This window comes from Carcharodon carcharias, chromosome 3 (genome assembly GCF_017639515.1).
Source record: "Carcharodon carcharias isolate sCarCar2 chromosome 3, sCarCar2.pri, whole genome shotgun sequence".
Lineage (NCBI taxonomy): Eukaryota > Metazoa > Chordata > Chondrichthyes > Lamniformes > Lamnidae > Carcharodon > Carcharodon carcharias.
The window spans coordinates 217180113-217201746 of NC_054469.1; the positions used below are offsets into that span (position 1 = coordinate 217180113).

Sequence of the window (21634 nt, forward strand, 5' to 3'; positions counted from 1 at the left end):
TTTCTATTTAACACCTCAATATGTAGTGGAAGTGGAAGTTTGGGATTTGGGGTGCAGACCATCACCCACAACAAAATCCCTGATATGTGAAGAGCTTTGTGGCAGGCTATCATTCATAGAATTTTACTCCTTGGCATCAATATTTGCTAAGTTCTGGACATTCTTTTGCTGTCAGGACAAATTCAGTGATTCAGTGCTCCAGCAAGGAGCTGCACCTTGCTGAAGTAAGTAAAGATTGAAGGACCAAGACTATTAATGCTTTAGTATTCTCATTGACAGGGAGCTTATTTTTTGGTACAATTCTGTGTACCCTCTCCTTCAGTCCTGAGCTATCTTGAAACATGCCAGCACGTTCCACACTTTCAGTGGAAGAGGGTGAGTGGAACCCCCTTACTCTGCATTAGGAAAATTGTGTACAATCAGCATTTGAGTCTTAACTCTGCAAGTTCTCGTTTTAGTCCTTCCAGACAAATTCAAGTTATAGTGATCAGAAATTAGCCCCAAAATTTCATGCTAAAACCAAGTTTTCAGTGAGGCATGTCTAATTAGCACTGCACCCATTTTAGTGCGTGTCTCACACTTTCACAAACATAACTATCTGTACAGTAATGAGCACCGAATGTGATGACACACTATGGTTACTTTCAGAGAGCAGCAACTTGTTTCCCACTCATTAGTCACTTGATATTCGTGGAAAGGTGCGACGCATTAGACAGAGTTTAAGGAAGAAAGAGGCCATTCAACCCAACTGGTCTAGGCTGGTGTTTTTTCTCCACATGAAACTCTTTCACTCTACTTCATCTCACCCTATCAATATACCCTTCTATTCTTTTCTCCATCATGTTTATTCAGCTTCTCCTTAAATGCATCTATGCTATTTACTTCAACTACTCCCTATGATAGTGTGGTCCACATTCTAAACACTGACTGGCTAAAAAGCTTTCTCTGGAATTCCCTATTAGCTTTATTAGTGACTACCTTGTACTCATGGCCCTTAGTTTTGGTCCATCTCACAAATGGAAATATTTTCTCTATGTCGAACCTATCAAACCCATTCATAATCTGAAAAATCTCTTTTAGGTCACACCACAGCTTTCTCTTTTCTAAAGAAAAGGGCCAATCTTTCCTGATAGATATAACTTCAAAGTTCTGGCATCATTCCAGTAAATCTTTTTTCTTGCATTTACTACACTGTTGCTATTTATATATGTGTGTATATATATATATATATATATATATATATATATACATATATATAATCTGGAGACCAGAACTGTTCACAGCACTCCAAGGGTGGTCTAACAAAAGTTCTATACAAGTTAAACATTCATTTTCTGCTTTTCAATTCAAGTAATCAACCCTATTTTATTTATATTCATAGCCAAATGCTGACTTATTTTTACCCCCCTCTGAAACTGAGGGGTATATTAAACATCTAAAAAAACTGAGCTTCTTTCCCCTTTTGGGAACGCACATATTTCAAGGAAGAATTGCTTTTCAGATCGGGCAACCAATGTGACCAAGTTCATCTAACCAGTGGGAGAGTTGAAGGCACTAGGCTGCTGTGGATATTTATGTCACTTCTTTTCCTTTATTCTTTCGTGAGATGTGAGCATCGCTGCCAAGGCCAGCAATGGTTGCCCATCCCTATCCTTGATTGCCCTTGAAGTGAAGGCAATTAAAAGTCAACCACATTGCTGTGGGTCTGGAGTCACTTGACCAGGTAAGGAGGCAGATTTCCTTCTCTAAAGGACATTAATCAACCAGATAAGTTTTTGCGACAATCAATGATAGTTTCACAATTACTGTGGGGCTAGCTTGATAGTCCAGATTTATTAATTGAAATTAAAATCCTCCAGTTGCCATGGTGGGATTTGAACCCCTGTCCTCACAGCATTAGCCTCAGCCCAGTGACATAACCACTACGGAACAATCTTCCCATGCTGGCTAAACAAAATAAATGCTGTGAGTTAGCATTCCTGGTGCCGAGCATCATGAGCTTCCTCATAAAACACTTACAAAAAAAGTCACACATCTGTCTTTACAGACACACATTGCACATTGAATTACTAAACAACAATTATTTTAAAAAAGCTGTTCTTTGCTGTTCTTTATATGTTGTCCAATATTGAGATCTACAACTCATCTTTGTAGAATTATATGCTTTGTCTTTCAATGTGATACTATCCTTAACTTCTTTAGTTAGCCACAGTTGGTGAGTCGTTCCCTTAGTGTCTTTCTCACTAGAATGTATCTTTTCTGAGTATGCTGAAATAACTCCTTAAATGTCTGCCATTGCATCTCAACTGACCTATCCATTAGCCTAATTTCTCAGTTCACTTTAAACAGCTCTGTCTTTATGACCTCATAATTGCCCTTATTTAAGTTAAACACTGGTCTTAGATCCACTTTTCTCTCCCTCAAACTGAATGTGAAATTCTATCATATTACGATGATTGCTACCTAGGGGTGCCTTTGCTATGAGGTCATTAATTAATCCTGTCTCATTGCACAATGCCAGATCTAGTAAAGCTTGCTCCTTGGTTGGTGCTAAAATATGCTGTTCTAAGAAACTGCTTGGAAAACGCTCTATGGTCGGCGAAATTTGATTAGAACTACTTGATCACATAGAGATTAGACACTGACCTGGGCTTGGTTCCATGTATTTTCAATGTATTTCAATGAATCTAAAATCACCAGTGGGAGGCAGTGGGGAAAAGTTACATGAAGCTCAAGAAATGCAAAGATAAATGAGTTTATGAAGCAGATGAGAGGAATGTGAACTGAGTCGTAATTGAGCTGCTGCAGGCAAATTGTGTGTGGGAGATTTACTTGAACTGCAATTGAGAATTAAGGAATAGGGCAAACGGCTATTGAATTGCTTACACGAGTGTTACCAAGACAGACACTGCTCATCACCAAAGTTTTTGCAAATACACATCTGAAATATTACTTGATCTTCAATAAATAGAACATCAGGAACTTTAAACATTTGGCTACAGATAGGAGATTAGAAAACATGGCCATGAAGGAACAAAGGTATTAAATTTACATTTAGTTTGATTAAGATTAAAATAAGCTCCGGCATAAAATACATGCCGTGCATTAATTAATTTTGGGAGATGTATGACATCTACATGATCAACATGAATCATTTCGTACCATTGCTCAATACTTTGACAGTCTTTCTTGTCCTGACAGATTTGTATTTCATTTATACTTTGAAGGAGTAATTTTCAAGTAACACAACATGGGTTTTGTGTGAAAGTTCCTTCTGTGTCTTGGAAATGATTGTGGTTGACATGGGAAAATCACTGGGGCCTGCTTGGAGGAAGTGAAAACTTCAGGGCCTCCTGTCTCCAATGAGGAAAAGCCATGAGCTGAAGCAGACCAGAGCAGCTTTTGGTTAAAGTGTGGCACCTGAGGGTTTCCCTGAAGGGACTGAGGAACACTGTGTGCAGAAGTAGGCCGTGCTATGCAGTGGAAGGAGGTGGTGCTTTATGTTAATGCTGCATCAGCCAACCAGAGGCTATGAATCAAACAGGAATATTTGCAAAGTTCATTACCAGCTCAGCTAAAGTACAAGTACCCACACTGTCTAACACTAAGTTCCAGAAATATTTTTCTATTTTCCATAATCTTTAACACAGGTCAGGTGGCACTGACGATATGAGAGCAACAACAAAAACAGCAGCTTATATTTATATCACACCATTAATGTAATGAAACGTGACAGGAAATAACAAGGACAAGATTTAGATATGATATATTTGTACAATCAAGAACATCTGTTTCAATTTGAATGATATGTGTGCCATAACAATCAAAGACTTGGACATTACCAATGGACAGAATGCATTTCAGGGGTTTTGTTTCTAAGATATTAAACTTTCAAAGCATTTTCTGCAGATTCTGCTTATCATGCCAAACGTTAAGATTAGGCACACCCAGGGATGATCAGTTTTTGAGGAAATTGGCAACTTTTCTTATGAAGTACCTGTAGAAAGTCAGGGTTTAGGTTACAGTGAGAGCTCAGACTAATCCCATTATAGCAATCTGAGGAGAAATGTCATGGTGGAAGTGTTCAGGCAGAAAGACTGATGGCCAGTGGAGTATTTAACTTATATCAGTTTGATGAAGTTGTAGGTGTTAAGAATATAAAAAGATAGCAAGATTCAATGTGATTTATCTTCAAATTTGCAACAAATGTAAGAATTTCAAAATGTAATGGATAATTTTTGAAACTCACTCTCCCTGCAAGCTCAATTTGTGAAAAGACCCCAACAATCTATTGGGAAAAGATGACAATTAACAGTCTCGTTAATGGAGAAATAGGAAGCTAAATGGAGCATAGTATTTGCAGACAAGGTATTTAACAGAATGACAGTGTTTCTGCACAACTTCAATATCAAAGCAGAATGCCTTAGTTAAAGGCAAAATATTGCGGATGCTGGAAATCTGAAACAAAAACAAAAAATGCTGGAAAAACTCAGCAGGTCTGACAGCATCTGTAGAGAGAAAGAGAAATTAACATTTTGAGTCCATATGACTCTTCTTCAGAGTGCCTTAATGTTATATATGGTCACCAACATTGTATGATTTTGAAAATTGAACCTTGAACACAAAAGTAAGAAGTCTGGAGACGTTGAGTTAAGGGATTATAAATAGGTAAAACAAAACAAAAAAAAAACAGAATTACCTGGAAAAACTCAGCAGGTCTGGCAGCATCGGCGGAGAAGAAAAGAGTTGACGTTTCGAGTCCTCATGACCCTTCAGCAGAAGGGTCTTATAAATAGGTGTTGAAATTGTTGTTGGACAAAACAAATGAGTAATAAGCAGGCCATAGGACTCATATAAGAGGAGAGAAATGACGTGGTTGTTTATAATGAGAAAAATCATTGGCATCATATTTGCAAGCCATAAATTGTTAGAGCTGTTACCATCTGAAAAAGTTAACGTAATATATCATGAGGTATAGTGATGGCTGATATGAAGGGCGATCAACCAAAATTGTGGCAACCCCATATAACATAGGAAAAGCTGAATGAGAAATATTTCATGAGGTGGGTGATGAAGAACATGGTTCGAATATATGGAGTGGAAAGCTTTAAAAACAGGGCTTGATACTATCCATTCTACAAACATACTTTAGGATGGAATCCACTGTCTTGTGCACCACCACAGCAGAGATCTTACATAGGAGTCATATCTCCAAGTATGTGCTAGTGACATCCACCCTTGTCCTTTGGAGTGAATATAATGGATATGCTGCCAATGATTTTCTAATAAAATGCTGCCAGCCAGTAAACCTTTCCATGGGTACTGAGAACTCAGCAAATTAGCCTCATTGTCTAAATTTTGCTTCCAGTGATTGTGAAATGTGGGAAATCTAACCTGAGACAGAGAGAGAGAGTTAGAGAATGAGAGAGAATGAAATGTAAAGCAACGCTTTAAAGGGGTATGAAACTTGAATTGAATTATAAATACCATGCATCAGTAATTGCTGCCAAACTAATGATGAGTTTAATGGTACGTCCCTTATTAATGTGTAAGTTGTCCAGTAATTTGTGGCATGGGAAAGATAACCCATGAATTATGATTTGCCAATGTTGTTGGGTGGTTGGTGCCATTCCAACAATAACCTCTGAAGAACAGCAGCTCATCTTCAACCTCCCTCTAAGACTCAAGACGACTGACCATCTGCTCCTACAGCTGCACATCCTCCACAAACTCCTACACTTCAGTAATGTTACTATGTTTGCTCCAGTTCTTCTTCTTGGCCTTCTTGATGCACTGCGTTTTTGCATTATTACCCATTAAACATACAATAGAAACAATCATTTGCTAGTACAGAACTTGAGTATTGCTGAAAAAAGTGACATGTCTAAGCTTTCTGTCTTGCACTCATCAGGACAGTTGTAAGATCATCAATATCAGGGGAAAACAACTTATACTGTATATAAAGAGAGTGTTGATTGGTTAATAAGTGGCGTTGCCATGAAGAATGCACCATTGATGGTGACTGACAGTTAACTACCAGGACTTGTTTGAAATTTAAACCATGCAATTCGATCTTGATTGGTTAAGGTATAGCTCTGAGGAATGAGTCAGTAAATGGCTGTCACTTATTTCATCTATTTTTGTTCTACTTTTGCTTTCTGTCCCCTTTTTTACTTGCTCTTAATCTAATCTTTCTTTTCTTTTCTTTATTTCTCTTTCTAGAGTTGTTTTGACAATAATTCACCTGATTTCATTCTCAGTCTGTTTTTTTCCTCAATCCTTAAAACTCATTAGTCACCCAATAAAGCTAGGAGCAGGCAACCACTCGCATTTTCATGAATCCTGCCTTGGAAATCATTGTCAGGATTGCAACAAGAACTTTATTCTATTTCTCTTCCTTTAGGTCCAGATCAAGGTGAGCAGGTCAGAGGAATTTTGCCACACCACAGTGCCAGCATAGGCATGTTGGGAACAGTAGCACAGTGGATATTTTACTGGGCTAGTAATCTAAGGCTTGGAACAATGATCCCGAGAATATGATTTCAAATCCCACGACAACAGCCATGAGATTGAAATTCAATAATAAGCTAATGTCATGAATGGTGTCCATGAAACTAGCAGCTTGATGTAAAACCTCAAATGGATCACAAATGCTCTTCATGGATGAAAACCTGCTCTCCTTACCTGGTCTGGCCTCTGTGTGACTCCAGACCTACATCAATGTGGTTGATCCTCTGAAATGGACCAACAAGTGTCATGTCCCAGTATATTCTGAACTTTAAGCTAATTTTTATATATTTTTTTTAAAAGCTGACCTCAAAGGGCTGCAAAATATGGCTGGCCGAGGATCACCTGACTTATTTTGTGGATTGAAACAATCCCCCCCCAACTCCCGTCTCAAGAGGGAATAAAAGGAACTTTCCAGACTGACGTCGAATCAATGTTTTATCCTGAAACTAATTCAAAAGGTTAATTTCAAAGTGAATTGGTCTTTCAAACACAAAGACACTGTCTCAAACACTCAAGGTGAAATGAAAACACAGGACTTGTAATCAACACACCACCTTTTGTTTGGAAATGGGTCTTAGAACTTGTAGAAGTCACATCATGATGGGGAAGCCATTTTGTTTGTCTGCTTTAAATTCAGCAAAAGCTGCTTGGAGAGAGAAAACTGTACCGAAAGCCATCGAACCAGCTGCAATTCATCCAAGCAGCCAAGGCAATACACAGCAACACCTTGACGGTACGAAAAGGACTATCCCTCCCCATAACTTGTTCCGACTTCGAGTTCACCTGAGAACCAACCTCCTGGAAATTTGACTATAAGAAAGCTTGCAGCTTACTGACAATCCTTTGCTTTACCAGAATTTTCACTTAAACTTTAAAGCATCACCTCTATCTAAGGAACTACAGGCCTGCCATGAAGGAGGCTGAGATAGTTACAAGCTGCAGCCATATAGTTTTGTCTTTATCTGTATCTAATCTCTGTGAGTGTGAGAGACATTGCGCTTTAAATTTTGGGGCAAGTGTGTGATAATAAATAACACGCTTTACTTTTAAACTCACCCTGAGGCTAAGAAATCACACCCCTCTTACACAAACGTACTGATCTTGGGCAGTGAAAGGAAATACAGAAATCCCGTCCATGACTCAAGCTACTCAGTTGTTAGGAAGCTGGTTCTCCAACAATATCTCCTTTCAAGAGCAATTCGGGAATGGACAATAATTGTTGGCCTTCACAGTGAAGTCCACATTCTGTGAGGTAATAAAGCAAAACTTCATAACACATTGCAACTTGTCCCCTGTCTGTCCTGAAAACCAGCATAAGTAATAATCCCTAAAAAATATAGACAGGGATTTCGGAGACGTGTCAAACCAGAAGTTAGAATGAAAAAGAGCAGGTGGAAGTGGGAGGAGAGGAAGAAGATAAATCTGGGGTTAGAGTGTGAGCGGAGCACAAGTGTACTAGTAATGGGAATGGTATGCTACCTGAACTGCTTTTGAACTGTAGTTAGACTGTACTTTCTGAGTTTGCTGTGAGAAATCAGCAGTAAGTGGTGAACATCCAGTGGTGCAACTCAAACCTCGTTACATTATTCCGTGAAGGATTTTCTAACAGAGACGCAGTGCGACGCTGCTTCAAAAGATTCTGGGCCACAGCTGCCCCTCCACCATGCACCCAACAGCAACCTGCAATCACAGTTACTGCTTCCATTCAGGGGGCATTCTGATCAGCGGTGTAGCCCTGCTGAAATGCACCAGAGTGCCATTCCAGCACCTTCTAATGAAAGAAGACTTGCCCAACTCCATGTGGTCAGCCAAACATGTTGGACATTCACCGGACTTATATGTGAAAAAATACTGTAAAGTTGCTCATCCAATCACAGATTGGTTTCTCGCTGCATTTGCTGTGGATAGGCTCACTAGCGAGCCTATCAGCTTGCAAGTGCACAGAGAAACTAGTCTGTGATTGGATGGTCAGCCAAGAGTGGGAAGTTGACTTCTTAAGGTAAGTGCCATGGCCTGGACCACAAGGCAGCAGAGCAGTGAACCCCAGGCCAGGCAGTGGGGCCCAGGCGAGGCAGCTGGAGCAGCAGGGCCCCACCAGCCTCTGAGTGAATAAGTGACTGGAGACTGAGAAACAGTAGGGGGGAGAGTGTGTGTGAGGGATTGAGGGGGAGAATGAGTGTGAGGAGGTGGAGGAAGAATGAGAGGGTGGGGGAAGAATGAGGGGGTGGAGGCAGAGTGAGGGGGTGGGGGTAGAATGAGGGGGTGGGGGTAGAGTGAGGGATGGCGGAAGACTGAATGTGAGAGCATGGAGGAAGAGCGAATGTGAGAGGGTGGGGGGAGACAGAGTGTGAGGGGGTGGGGGAAGAGAATGTGTGAGGGGGTGGGGAAGAATGAGTGTGAGGGATTGGGGAGAGTGAGTATGAGGTGGTGGGGGAAGAGTGAGTATGAGGGGGTGATGGTGGAGAGAGAGAGTGTGAGGTGGTAAGGGAAGAGTGAGTGTGAGAGGGTGGGGGGGGAAGTGAGTATGAGGGAGTGGAAGGAGGGTGAGTGTGAGGGATTGGGGATGAGTGAGTATAAGAAGGTGGTGGGAGGATGAGTAGGAGGGATTGGGGATACAGTAAGTGTGAAGGGGTGGGGGGGAATGAGTTTGAGGGGTGGGGGGGGGGAAATGAGTGTGAGGGGGTGGGGGGAGAGAGTGATTCACATTGATTCTTTGGCTGTGATGGCCTGAGGATGTGAAATGTGGTGTAGTGTTTGTATTTACTGGAATTTACAGCACAGAAACAGGCCATTTGACTCACCCCATTTATATTGATTTTTATTTTCCGCACAACCTCCTCCCACCCTTCTTTATCACACTATCAGGGTAACCTTCAGCTTCTTTCTTCCTCATGTGTTTATCAAGTTCCTCAAGTGTATCTATACTAGAATCATTGAATCAAGCACACGAGGAGGCTATTCCACAAACATCGTCTCTGTGTCAGTTCTCTGCAACAGCAACTCAACTAGTCCCACTCCACCTTTTCCCTGAAGCCCTGTAAAATCTTTTCTCTTCAGGTAATTATCCAGTTCCTTTTGAAAACCACAATTGAATCTGTCTCCACCACATGCTCAGGGAGTGCATTCTAGATCCAAATCACTTGATGCATAAAGAGTCTTTTCCTCATTTCGCCTCTGGCTCTTTTATTAATCACCTTAGGGTTCTCGATTTTTGCTGATGGGAACAGTTTCTCCCCAGTTACTCTATCCAGATGCCTCACGAATTTGAAAATGTCTAACAAATCTCCTCTCAGCCTTCCTTTCTTCAGGGAGAACAGCCCCAGCTTCACCAATCTATCCACATAACTGAAGTCTCTCATCCTTGGAGCCATTCTTGTAAATCTTTTCTAAAACCTTCACACCCTTGTCGTTGAGGCTGAACATGTGTTTTATGAAGGTTTATAACTTATTTGCTTTTGTACTCTGTGCCCCTATTTATAAAACCCAGGATTCAGTATAATTTATTAACTGCTTTCTCAACCTGCCCTGCCACTTCCAATGATTTATGCACATCAGTGCCCAGGTCTCAAAAACAAAAACAGAATTACCTGGAAAGAGTACTCTTTCTTGGACTCGAACTCAAGTTCTGTCGAAGGGTCATGAGGACTCGAAACATCAACTCTTTTCTTCTCCGCCGATGCTGCCAGACCTGCTGAGTTTTTCCAGGTAATTCTGTTTTTGTTTTGGATTTCCAGCATCCGCAGTTTTTTTGTTTTTATATTAGTGCCCAGGTCTCTCTGCTCCTGCATTTCCTTTAGAATTGTACCCTTCATATCACCTCTCATTGTTCTTCTGATCAAAATGTATCACTTCACACTTCCCTGCATTAAATTTCATCTGCCACATGTCTGCCCATTCCACCATCCTGTCTATATCCCCTTGAAGTCTATCACTATCCTCCTCTCAGTTCGCAATACTCCAAGTTTTGCATCATCCTCGAATTTTGAATTTATGCCCTGAACACCCAGGTTTAGGTTATTAATATAAATCAAGAAAAACAGTGGCCCCTCTATATAATATCCCCCAGTCAGAAATAAGAAAAGTTTTCTGTAATTCATGTTTTTCATAGGTTTGAATTAAATAATTAAACTGTTGCATAATGAAATTCTAGCTATACTAAAGATTAACGATTCAAAATACCCCATGGTTCAAAATAAAATGCCTACTGGCATTAATATTTTTCACTTACATAGTTTTACTTACGTTTGGGGTCTCAAATCATTAATACATAGGAAAACAATGTAATAGTAGGTTTAGAAATGGTATGACACACATTTTCTGGAGAGCTCCCACACCTCAGAATTTGGCACTACATCCCTGATTCTGATGCAGCTTTAGGCTCAGAATGAGGCAAAACTCATTGTATAACATCATCAAACAAAGTCTGGGCAAAAGACTTGGAGAATGTAGGTAGCATAAAATGATAAGAAATCTTTTTTTATTTTCATTTTCTATTTGTTGAGTAGGGATGTGAAAAAGGAACCGGTGCATTGGAGATGACACAAAATAATAATTCAGTTTGGAGTGGGGGAAAAGTTTAGCGACTGGACAGAATTTTGTTGTAGTTGTTTTGGAAAAACAAAGTCAGTCAGCAGCCAGAGAGTGGAGAAGGACAACGTCAATGGAGATGATGTATGAAAATGGAGATAAGTGAAGGGTTTTGTGATCAAAAACTACTTCAAGTGATGGATGTAGAGAAACTCCAGATATAAGCAATGGAACAATTCCTTTAGTATCTCTGTGGTATGCTGTCTTACATGATTTACAGTTTGCGGATAAGTGCAGTGTCGTTGTCCACTCTGCACAAGATTTGCAAGCCACTTCGATCTCTTCAATTCAGTCTGTCCTTGAATATTGTCAAAACAAAACTCATTTTTAAACCCATAAGGGAATATGGAAGATATTCCACCTTCCATATATGTTGAAGCAATATGTTGAGCACTTTCCATACCTTGGCAGTCACCTCTCTCAAAAGGTCACCATTGATGAGGAGATCCAACACTGGATAAGCCACATCAGCCCAGCCTTCTACAAACTACAGCAGCGAGTGTTTAACAATAAAGACCTCTGCAAGTCAACAACAGTCCTAATATACAGAATATTTGTCATCACCGCACTCCTGTGCTGCAGTAAGACCTGGACTATGTATCAGTGACACATATGAGTGCTAGAGAAATTACACCAGCAATGCCTCCAACACATCTCCCAGATTCAATGGGAGGGCTGAAAAACAAATGCTGGTGGCCTTTTTGGAGCCAGCTCCACAAGCTGTCAGGCTAAACTGCAAAATCAACTCGACGGACTGATCACTGTGTCCGAATGGCCGGAAAGTGTCTCCCCCTGCAGGTCCCTAATTATGGGGCAAAGCAGCAACAGTGGAAAGAAAAGGAAACAAATCCTGCACTCCAGATCCCACTACCTCGTGGGACACCTGCCAATGTGCCCAAAGACCTGTGGATCGAGAATTGGCCTGTTCTGTCATATGAAGACCCACGGCAGAAACTCACAATCCTGAGTAGACATCCTCCTCGAATTAAGGGAACACACAATGAAAGCATTACAGACTGCTGTAGTCTAGAAATATTATGCGTGCTTCCTCAATAACAGGAATAGACATAAAGAGTCACATTTCTGTAGTCTGAAAGCATTGAATATTTATGTAGTGGCATCCTTTCCTGGTGGTGTATGCTGCACTGTCAGCCATATTGTCTGTACCACTCTGCACTCTTAGCTGAACCGCTTCAGTTGGTGTTTATTTTTCGGTAGAAAAGTGATGAAGATATTTTCTGTCTGGAATCACTTGCTTTATGCAGGTGTAAACTGCGCACTGTCTTATTTGGAAAACTCACCAAGGTGCCTTCAACAGCACCTTCCAAACCCACAACCATTAGCATCTAGGAGGACAAGATCAGCAGAGACATAGGAGCATCACCACCTGGAAGTTCCCCTCTAAGCCACTCACCATCCTGACTTGGAAATATATCGCCATTCCTTCACTGTCACTGGGTCAAAATCCTGGAACTCCCTTCCTAACAGCACTGTGGGTGTACCTACACCACATGGACTGCAGCAGTTCAAGAAGGCAGCTCACCACCACCTTCTCGAGGGCAATTAGGGATGGGCAATAAATGCTGGCCTAGCCAGCGACACCACATCCCATATAATTAACTTTAAAAACATCCCTTTTGATGGCCTGGTTGGATCCTGTTACATGGAAACTTAGGCCTAGATCTTCTGCTCTCTGGATAGTGGGACACCAGGTGTATACCAGAAGATGCGCTGTGGGAACCTTCATAACTCCCAATGCAAGGACTCTGTGGGTATTGCCTGGTAAGTTTTAATCCCCATGGTCCCTGGGAATCTCCAAAATAAGTCTTCAACTTTGAGTTAGAGTTGCAGCAGTAAGTAAATCAGACAGTTCTGACTTACTCACCTGGCTAGTTACTCAGGAGATGTTAAAAGAAAATAAACTGGGTAACTAAATGACTGATCCAGTGATTACTCACACTGACACTGACACCTCCCCCCCCCCCCACCCCCCCACAACTAACCCTCTGACCTCCCGACTACCTCCAACTACACCAAACTCACCTCCTGCCCCCACCTACCGACCCGACCTGACTAAACTCCTGACCCGATTACCACCACCGCCCCCGCCCACCCATCCACCCACCCACCTACAATCTGTCACTCTACCCCCTTATCTTCCCCACCCTCCCCTTCCCCACTTCTCTCCATAGCCGTTTTCAAAGTAGCTTTGGGATGTTCAAACTCTTTAATTACCAGAATGGCAGCTTGTGCCAAAAGAAGGGGATGCAGATTTTCGGTGCAGATTTTCAGTGCTGCTCCCTCCAAGATTTTGCTGCACTGGGTCACATGTGAAGAATTCTCCCCTGGATGATCGTTCAGAAAGGTTGGAGGAACCGTGTGTGCATTTTTTTTTGCCTGTTCAGGATCCGATATAGGGTTTCTGATCTTGATCGGAAGATCTGGGCTCGAGTCATACAGCAAACATTCAAATCCATGGGAAAAAACTAATCATATCCTTTGTCACTTGTATAATCAACACCAGCTCCATCATTGTCTCTTAGGTGAAGTGAAGGTGCAAAAGGCAGCTTTCCTTTGTGTTATAAAATGCAAATACTTACCTTCCGACAAGCCTCGGGTCTTTTCTGCCTGTGCCCGCCAGGAACTGGGTGTACCTGCGCGGTCAGTGCTTTTCTTTTCCCAGGGAACCAGCTCTGCGTGCCCACTCAAGCAAAAAGAAGCAAAATGGTGCAAAAAGCAGGACAGGGGACCTGAATGGGGAAGAGAGCGGTGGGGGGGGGGTGGGGGGCGCTATTCCAGAGAAAGTGTCCCACGCAGCAGGGCACAGAGACCGGGGCAGGGAGAGGTCCCAGAAGAATGTTCCAGGTAGAGGGAAAAACAGGGGTCAGAAAGAGGTCCCAGGGACAGTCCCAGGTAAAGGACAAGGACAGAGGTCAGAAACAGAACCTGCTAAGTAAAGGGGCAGAGAAATAAACTCTGAGTTAAAAAGAGAGAGCTGCAAGGAGCAGACTTGAAGTGAACAGCTGAGAGGCAGCTGAAGACTGGGGACTCCTTACTTTTGGTCCTTTTGGAGCAGTGGTGTTCTGCTTGGAGTGGATGGAGAACTGAAATTGTGCTTGGAAGGTGAAGCTATAGTATAATCGGTGAACAATGGGAAAGGAATCTCAGAAGGCACGATTGAAGCCCTGGAGATGGATCCTCATTGATGCCACCCAAGTGGGCGTGACATTTTCAGAGAATTCCAAGGCAAGTTCTTTGAATGTGGACACCATGAGCCCTTGTGAGAAAGATGGAGTTTCAGTGAAAGCGGTTGGCTCACAGTATAACAAGCACCAGAGTGGGTTGTTCAAAATCTATGGAATCTGCTTTGGTAGCCCTTGTCATTTACTTTGGAGTGTGGTATGTTTGACCACAGTTCACCCATTAATTTACATTTACTGCACACTTACTCTGAATATTAGAGTATAAGATAGATATGGCAAATTGTTTTATCTTTCTGAATTTGTATGTGTCAGTAAAGATAAAACTGGGGTGACGGAAGAGTGAATATCTGATTCATTTTCTTGGTATTGAGATCTTTGCAACCTTGTTGTCTGGTGTAATATAATTCATTTTCTAGTTTAATAAATGTTTTACTCTTCGTATTAAAAGTTCATCAGCAGACTCCTGTGAATTTGTTCAGTAACTATCCTCCATGGTTTAAAAAATACAAAGTTAGGATCTATCAAGCCAGTTTTCACCCTGGGATCTGACTTGTCCAGTATTAACATCAGCTGGTATTGTAACATCTGACAAACGCTTTAATAATGACAGGAATGATCATATGGCCTGAGGTGCTGTTGCATCTTCAGAGATTGAACCCTGATCAATTAATTCTCCTCTTCAAGTCATGAAGTCAATGGAAATAAAATTCAGAGAAATGTAAAAATGGCTGTCGATTCACTAACACCATTTGACTCATCATTATCCACCTTTTATAGTCCACCAAAGAGAGAGAGAGAGAGAGAGCCATGGATCTGCCCTGATCTGTATGGATCAAACTTTTATCTTCTCTGCCTGGATGTTAAGCAGTGCAGGTTTCATTTCATTTCCATTCCAAAATGAAACACTCCTTCCAAAATCTCAGTTACTGCAAAATATAACAAATTAATTTGGATTATATTCCTTTTCCCTTTATATTCCCTGACAGTGATGCTGCAGCAACCTGAGTGCACTTGCATGTTTGTGTCTGTGATGTTTGTGTCTGTTTCTATCTGTGTGAGTGTTTGTTTCTCTACTTGTGCCTGAGTCAGCAATTGTCGATGCCAGGCTCTGTAAATTTGTGACTGTATGTGATTATTTTTGTCTGTGTCTGTGATTGTTTGTGTCTGTGTCTGTCTTTATGTGTGTCTGTATCAATGATTGTGTGTGCCTATATCTCTGTCTTTATCAGCGACTGGGTGCATGTCTGTGTCTCTGTGTCTATGCCTGTTATTCAGCACCAAAGCTTCTTGGAAGACGATTCTTAAAATGGTGTCATGACACTTGATATGTGCTTGTGTACCTGAGAGAAAATGATGACAGTGACTGTCCAGAGTAGGGCAGGACTGATGTGCCAGCATGTGCATGCATCATTGAGAGTTTTGTACATCATTCACAGGCCAATACAAAAAACTGGCTCTTCTAATCAGTCCAACAGTAGGGGAGTCCCATGAAAATCTCAGGCCTGTCCTGTTGTTGTATGTTCTTATTACTCAGCAACATGAAAGCCATATTGACAATCAATGGTACATCACAAAGGTAAAAAGTGTGTTGAAACAGCCTAAGTAAGGAAGACCATGCCTGAAACATTCTCATAGATAGAGTTTGGAATTATTTGAAGAAGTAATTAACACTGAGTTATCAATGTTGGTATGATAATTGTCTGAATCTCAGCTTTACAGAAATGGCACCAGAAGATGCAAAATAACTGCCAATTTTTACCAATTGTTCCCATTTTTTCTCTAAGATTCATATTTATGAATGAAGTAGTCAGGTATATTGAGGACACAGATTAACAGACAAGGTTACCATTGAAAAGATATGACAATTTCATTAATTACCTTATCCATTTAAGAATCCAGTTCTATTAAACTTTATCCATTATCTTCCCACATCATAAGCCCCTGATACGCAACCTTCAGTCCTCCATCCTCCTATTTCTCCTTCCCAATCCCCTGCCCCCAGTCCCATTCCCCCAGTCCCCCTCTTTTTCCCTTTCCTAAATCCTCTCTTCCAGTTCCTCCTCTCCAATGCCTTCCTTTCACCCCACCCCTACCATGTACACACTAAAGATTCCAATTCCATGGCTGGTATCTCAGCATGAAAAGAAATCAAAGACTGAGGTTAATCATTCTGATTTTCCATTTTGTCCATAACTGATACTTGCACGTGAGAATAAAAATTAGAAAGAAGCTGTTACATTTTGGTTTGGTATTTTCTTCAATATCTCTCCCAAATGTCAGTCATCTAACCACTCCATTTTCTAAATTACCTCATAAATTTGCAGAACATCGCAATTAATCTTTCAGTGCTAACTTCTTGCTGCAGATACTTTTAGATCTAATTCTTTTTACCAATAACCTTTCTCACTGTGCAGTTGCTTTGTGAATCCATTAGGGTTGAAAGATAATGAAGAGAGCACAGTGACCATTTCCTTTGTTAATTGGGTAGACGTGAACAGTGAAATGCGCTCTTATTTCATTATTTGATTAAAAAGTGCACCAATCACCCGTAGGCGTGTATAGATCAGACCACATTTTATAACCACCCCCCTCCACTTCCCAATGACTGCCAGTTGGAGATCAATGCCATGGATGCCAGCCAGTGATCTCTTGCCCCGCTCACCAGTGAGCCACATAGTGGATTGGTCATGTTCAGGCAGTGCTATAGTGAAAGTTATGGTGACAGGGCATGGCCATTAAGATTGGCTGTGTCTTCACGTTCTCCAAGTATGCTGCCCATTTCAGGATTAAGTTAATACACTGCGCACTGTAGGGCCCAATCAGGTGTTGTTTAGTGTGTGATGTACAATCCACTAATCAAGTTAAATTTACAAAGCGCTGTGACATTTTATTGCAAAACTACATCAGCAAATAAATGTTTCTTGTACCATTTCTTTGAGCTATGCTCATGTTTATCAATGAGCATGACCATGTCTGTCCAAGATAGTTAACTTGATATGCCAATGTTATGACATGCCTTTAGCCCAGCATGGCTTCCTTTCAAACAGATATGCCACAATCTGCATGGTACAGCATGAGTGAATGCTGAAGTGAAATTGCAAGGAAAATGTAGTCAATTCCCAAGGCCCTCGTGCTGTTCTCATCACATCACCCTCCCCCTTCAACTTCCCAACTGCCAGTTCCATTTCTACCATTCCCTGATGTCCCTCACTAACCCTACTTCATTCCTAATGAATTTTCCACTCAGCCTCTATACCCTTTCATTCCCCTCACTCTGCAGTCACTCAACTTTAGTCATCATCTCAATCCCACTCATTCCTCCCCACCGCCCCAAGTGCAAGTGCTGAGAGGCAAGCAGTCCCCTCAGCTCAACACATTCACCTCCTCTTCACTCCCTCTTTTCCTGTTTCTCTGGAAAATAATCCAGAATCACTTTTAAAGTTTAAATTCACCCCCATTGTGTGGCTTTCTCTTTTTCTCTGTTCTCCCCAGTGATAGACTTGAAATCATAGATTTAAATGCTTATTTTAACCTTTTCTAATGACCATCAAAGCTGAGATAATTTGTTGATTTCAAGCTTAAACAGTTTTTTTTTAAAGAAAGGTTCATGAATTATAATTAAAGAATGACAGCTGGGGTAACTTTAACTTTTAATGACAATGTAAAACAGATTGTATCAAATTCTTTCCCTCTTATCCCCTTCTCTAACCCCAGTGTGGGGACAATTTCACTTTGAGCTCTGTGAGATGGGGGTGGAACGTTGATTTTACACCAGCCCCAATATTACTCATTGGTTTTAATGAAGAGTGAAGCCAGGTGGGTGTAAAGCCAACATTGCTCTCAATCAGATCAGTCCCCAATTGGTAGGATAGGTTAAAGTTATCCCATCAGAATGGGTGTAAATTCAGCATCCCACCAGATCTGTAGGCTTCCCACCCAGTGAATTTGGATAACATTGCACAGAATCGTCCCAGATTTGCACCAATTATGGTAGCGGGCAGGCGAAATGACATTTTAGCTGCCGGCCGCAATGGCAACTCCTCACGTCATATCGTCTCAAGCCTGCAGCATGAATTATGGTGGGACACCGTTTCGATGGTGGGCGGGCTCTGATTCGCCTGCCACGCCATCATCTTGTTGCTTCATCACGCTGGATGCCTTGTTTAAATTACAGCCACGCACACACCTCTCTGTGCTTCCAGCCCAGGGATGTTGCAAATAAGACATGGCCCCCAAAGGCAAGAAGAACTGCAGCCCCCAGGTTTAGTGATGCATCACTCGAGCACCTTTTGGACACTGTGGAGGCTCGCTGTGATGTCCTCTGCCCCACTCTGGCCACAGGAGGGGCAGCAACATTACCACTCAGGCTTGGTAGGTGGTGGCAGTGGTGGGGATCAGTGTTAATGCTGAATAGAAGAGGTTGGCCATCCAATGCAGACAGAGGATGAATGATCTCCTCTGTACAGCCAGGGTAAGGCAACCATCTCATCACTCTAAACTCACACACTCAAGCGTATTACACATTCACTGGCATCTCACTGACTGCCAGCTCGAGGGATATCACCACCCACTCTCTCACACGCATCCTCACATGTCCATCTGGCCTTATCTCCTCTGGAGACTGCCTCCTTAGCCCTCACCACTTGCACAGATCAATTTGTACCTCCATACACACCTTGGGATACCCTCTTCCCTCAGTACATCCCTCGCCCTGCAGCCTCTTCCTTTGCCTGAGGCCACTTCTCTCCCTTCCCCAAACAAGCCATAGCCCTGCAGCCACTGAAAAGCAACCCACTTATGGCTAATCTGGAAGGTAGAGACCTGCTGATGACCCGCACCACACCCCCCACCCCCCCACCCACCCCCCCTAAAAGTGCTGTGGTGCTGCCTGCGAAGGCTGGCACTGATAACTGTGAGTGTTGCCCGAAGCAAGGTAGGCAAACAAACCTTGAAGTTCTGGGTGAAGCACAGCTCTCTAGGTGCACATCACTTATGTGCAGTTGCGAAATACATCGGCGTAGCTGGTGGACATTCAAGTGTAGGGGGAATGAGTCCAGCAGGTTGGCCTTATAATGATATGCAGATGTATTACAATGAGGTTCCCAACATCTGATGGCGGAAACACAGCCGCCATTGAAGGGGGTTGAGCGGACAATCGCAAACGGGTTTCACGACATCATGAAAACCATTTTTGGCCTTTTCGCCATATTGTCCACTCACGCCGTAGAGCAATCCCAACGCCAATGGGCACAGAAAATTCCACCCATTGCCAGTCTCTCTGCCTACCTCTTTTCTGACTCTAACTGTGTAAATGTGTAATCAGGACATTATTTTTCTCTCACATGTACACAAATACATACAGAAACACATTATCGAAAAAACTTTTCAAACTTATCCGCTTGTTTTGCAAAATGGAATGTCACTGAGCATCCTGGGAAATATCTGCACATGCTCAAACTACATAATCCAAATCTAGCTCAACTCTGTTTCATTTACCCAATTCAAATCCACATGTTTCAAGAGTGAATAAAAGCGAAGATATTCTAATTCAGTGTTATCATGAGTAGAGCAAGTGGCATCAACGTCATATTTTGTTAACTTTACTTCTGATGGTACATTTGCCATCAGAGGAAACCCTGTAAAACAAATCTGGCAAGACCGACTAAGAGCATAAGAAAGCAGAATTGTACAGGTACATGTGTTTTCATGCAAAGCCAGAGTCAGGTTTGGTGCCAGCAGCTTAACCCATTGAGTTGAACAGAGTGTACATACAGTGAGACCAGCTTCTTCTATAGGTTTGTTGGTCTTTATGAAGACTTACAAGTCTAAATTACTGCAATTGATATCATTCTATTATCAGATATACTTGCATATGCTTGTAGAACATTCTAAAATCTCAATTCTTTTTTTATCTAGCTCAAGCATCAAACCTGACCCTGTTCAAAGCTCAAATGCAGAAACTCCTATGTTGTTCTGAATACAAATTCTGGATATTGGAGAAGGGATGGAAAGAGAAAATGGGGACCTATTAGCCTTACACCAATAGTAGGGAAAATGCTGTAATCTGTTATAAAGGATATGATAAGTGGATACTTGCATAATAATGATCTGATTGGGCAGAGTCATCATGGATTTATGAATGGGAAATCATGTTTGACAAATCTGTTGGGAGTTTTTTGAGGATGTTACTAACAAAATTGATAAGGGGGGGTTGGTGGACTTGGATTTTCAGAAGGCTCTTGTTAAAGTTCACCACAGGAAGTTGGTTAGCAAAATTAAAGCACATAGGATAGGAAGCAATATACTGGCATGGGTTAAGGATTGGTTAACAGGCAGAAAACAGAGACTAGGAATAAATGGGTCATTCTCGCATTGGCAGGCTGTGACTAGTGGGGTACCACAAGGATCAGTACTTGGACCCCAGCTGTTCACAATATATATCAGTGATTTGGATGTGGGGACCAAATGTAATATTTCACGGATGACATCAACCTAGGTGGGAATGTGTGTTGTGAGGAAGATGCAAAGCAGCTTCAAGAGGATTTGCACAGAGTGTGAAAGAACATGGCAGATGGAATATAATGTGGAAAAATGTGAGGTTATCCACTTTGGTAGGAGGAACAGATGTGCAGAGTATTTCTTAAATGGTAAGAGATTAGAAAATGTAGATGTACAAAGGGACCTGGGTGACCTCGTCAATAAGTCACTGAAGGCTGACATGCAGGTGCAGCAAGCAATTAGGAAGGATAATAATGTTTATTGTAAGAGGATTTGAGTACAGGAGTAGTGAAGTCTTGCTTCAATTGTATGGAAGCTTGGTTAGACTGCACCTGGAGTATTGTGTGCAGTTTTGATCTCCTTAACTCAGAAAGGATATTATTGCCATAGAGGGAGCACAACGAAGGTTCACCAGACTTGTTCCAGGGATGGCGGGACTGTCCTATGAAGAGAGATTGGGGAAACTGCGCCTGTATTCTCTAGAGTTTCGAAGAACGAGAGGTGATCTCATTGAGGCCTACAAAATACTTAAAGGGGTAGACAGGGTAGATGCAGGTAAGATGTTTCCCCTGATCAGGGAGTCTAGAACCAGGGGACACAATCTCAAAATAAGGGGCAAGCTACTTAGGACCGAGATGAGGAGATTTTTTAAAATTGTGAATCTTTGGAATTCTCTACCCCAGAGGCTGTGGAATCTCAGTCACGGAATATGTTTAAAGTAGAAACTGACAGATTTCTAAATATCAATGACATAAAGTGACATGGGGATAGTGTGGGGAAATACATTGAAGTGGATGATCAACCATGATAATATTGAATGGCAGAGCAGGCTCGAT

At 41.8% G+C, this 21634-nt stretch overlaps 1 protein-coding gene across 3 annotated transcripts in view; it reads right to left on the minus strand.

The window, feature by feature from the left end:
- LOC121276107 (cadherin-18-like) overlaps positions 1-21634 on the minus strand; it is a 361197-nt gene that overhangs the window by 242137 nt on the left and 97426 nt on the right. For 2 of the 3 annotated variants that reach the window (XM_041184066.1, XM_041184064.1), the window contains exon 1: positions 15069-15165. The exons of the other annotated variant lie outside the window; for it this stretch is intronic. The gene's annotated coding sequence lies outside the window, so the exon portion shown is untranslated. Of the gene's footprint in view, positions 1-15068; positions 15166-21634 lie in introns of those variants that run through there. 3 annotated transcript variants of the gene reach the window in all.